Source organism: Bison bison, unplaced genomic scaffold, assembly GCF_000754665.1.
Source record: "Bison bison bison isolate TAMUID 2011002044 unplaced genomic scaffold, Bison_UMD1.0 scf7180017860109, whole genome shotgun sequence".
Classification (NCBI taxonomy): Eukaryota; Metazoa; Chordata; class Mammalia; order Artiodactyla; family Bovidae; genus Bison; species Bison bison.
In genome coordinates this window covers 4,283-7,095 of record NW_011490681.1, presented here as the reverse complement: position 1 = coordinate 7,095, position 2,813 = coordinate 4,283, and the positions used below count along the sequence as shown (strand labels likewise).

The following is a 2,813-nucleotide window of genomic DNA, read 5'->3' as shown; positions in this document are numbered from 1 at the left end:
AGGAAATCAACCCTGAATATTCATTGGAAGGACTGATGCTGAAGCTCCAGTCCTTTGGCCACCTGATGCGAAGAGCCAACTCATTGGAAAAGACCCTGATGCTGGGAAAGATTGACGGCAAAAGGAGAAGGGGGCAGCAGAGGATGAGATGGTTAGATAGCATTATCAACTCAATGGACATAAGTTTGAGCAAATTCCAGGAGATAGTGAAGGACAGGGAAGCTTGGCATGCTACAGTCCATGAGGTTGCAAAGAGTTGGACTCAACTTAGTGACTGAACAACAAAGCAAATCAGATGGTGGTGCTCATAGTAGGAGGTGAGGGTAAAGTTCTACATGAATCTTAAAGAAAGAAAGATGGAAATATTAGGTGAACCACACTATTGACAGCCAACTCTGTGTTCTAGCACTTAGAGTACATCATGAAAAACGCTGGACTGGAAGAAACACAAGCTGGAATCAAGACTGCCGGGAGAAATATCAATAACCTCAGATACACAGATGACACCACCCTTATGGCAGAAAGTGAAGAGGAACTAAAAAGCCTCTTGATGAAAGTGAAAGTGGAGAGTCATTTAGAAATGACTAGCAAGAAGAAAATATAACAAAGACAAAAATTCCATAACAAACATGAATACATACAAGTGATAAATGGGGTCATATTAAATGCAGCTTAAGGGTCCTCAAAGGTCAACTTCTAGATACTGAATCAAGTATTTGATTAATACAAACTTTAGGTTGGTCTGATTTTCTGTATAAAGAAGTAAACATATGCCATAATTTGCTGTGTGCTGTGCTTAGTCACTCAGCTGTGTCCAAATCTTTGTGATCCCTTGGATTATAGCCTGTCAGGCTCCTCTATCTATGAAATTTTCCAGGCAAGAATACTGGAGTGGGTTGCCATTTCCTTCTCCAGGGCATCTTCCCAACCCAGGGATCAAACCTGCGTCTCTTGTGTCTCCTACATCAGCAGGCTGATTCTTCACTGTGCCACCTGGGAAGCCCCATGCCATAATATACTTCTTCTTAATCTCTATATGACCTGCTAGTTTTTGAAAGATCATCAAATAACCAGATTTTCCAGGTTCAGATAGGATGAGAAAGATTTAAAATGCTAAAATCTATATTCTCAGAACATTGATCAATATTATTCATTCCATAATGCTTCCATTTTTACATTCACTTCTTCTACTTTTGACAACATGGATGGACCTTGAAGGCATTATGCTAAGTGAAATAAATCAGACAGAAGAAGACATATACTGTATGATCTCATTTATCTGTGGTATCTTTAAAGAAAAAAAAGCCAAACTTTGGGACTTCCCTGGTGGTCCAGTGGCTAAGATTCTTGGCTTCCAATGCAGGAGGCCCAGGTTCAATCCCTGGTCAGGGAACTAGATCCCACATGCTACAACAAAGATCGTACATGAGGCAATGAAGATCTCCAGTGCCACAACTGAGACATAGTGCAGCAAAATAAATTATTTTTAAAGCCAAACTTTGAAACAGCAAAATGGTGACTGCCAAGAGCTGCAGGATGAGGGAAATGGGGAGATGATGGTCACAGGGTACAAGCTTCTAGCTATAAAATAAATAAGTTCTGAGACTCTAAGGCACAGCATGGTGACTACAGTTAGGATATAATTAAATATATAATATAACCCTCTTATATACTTAAAAGTTGCTAAGAGTGTAGATCTTAAAAAATGTTCTCAACATAGACCCCAAAAATGTAATTATGTGAGGTGATGTGAGGTGATGAACATGTTAACTAACATTATTGTGGCAATCATTTCACAATATATACATGTGACCGATCATCATGTACATCGTACACTTACACAATGTTCTAGGTCAATTAAATTGCAATAAAGCTGGGAAAAAAATAAAGTGACTGTGTATTCTACAGCACACTTTATACAAGATTAGCACACAACAATCAATTGCATTTGTATATACTAGCAGTGAACACTGGAAATCAAAATTAAAACCACAATAACATTTGCAATTGCTCCAAAGAAAATAAAATATGTAGGCATGAATCTAACAAAATGTGTACAAGATCTATATGCTGAAATATAAAAAGCATTGATATATGAAATTGAGAAAGACCTACAGAAATGGAGAAACATATTGTATTCATGGATTGGAAGACAAGACACATGAAAGCTGTCAGTTCTTCCTAAATTGATCTGTAGGTTTAATGCAATTCCTAGCCAAATCTGAGAAAGGTTTTTTGTAGACATAGATGAGCTTATTCTAAAATTTATACAGAAAGGTATGGGACCCAGAATAATTAAAACACTCTTGAAAAGGAACAATAAAGTGGGGGAACCACTCTACTTGATATTAATCCTACTATATAACAATAAAAACTGGATGCTGTTCATAGAGGGATAGACATAGAAACTGATATAAGGAAAGAGACAAACTAGGAACGGACCCATACAATATCCAACTGATGTTTGACCAAGGTGTAAAGGCAGTTCAATGGAGAAAAGATAGTTATTTTTAAAATGATGCTGGAGCAACTGGACATCCACAGTCAAAAAGTGAACCTCAATCAAAATCTCATGCCTTATATAAAAATTAACTCGAATCACAGATTTAAATGTAAAACTTAAAACTATAACACTATAAAATATAGGGGAAAAATTGACCTAGGGCTAAACAAAGCATAACTTATATGCAGAGTACATCATGAGAAATGTTGGGTTGGATGAAGCAAAGCTGGAATCAAGATTACTGGGAGAAATATCAATAACCTCAGATATGCAGATGACACCATCCTTATGGCAGAAAGTGAAGAAGAAC

At 37.1% G+C, this 2,813-nt stretch overlaps 1 non-coding gene across 1 annotated transcript; it reads left to right on the top strand.

Annotated features, from left to right (window-relative positions):
* Positions 1–1,320: 1,320 nt before the first annotated feature.
* TRNAW-CCA lies at positions 1,321–1,393 on the top strand. Its single transcript has one exon. It is a non-coding gene; the product is annotated as a tRNA-Trp (tRNA).
* The last annotated feature ends 1,420 nt before the right edge of the window (positions 1,394–2,813 follow it).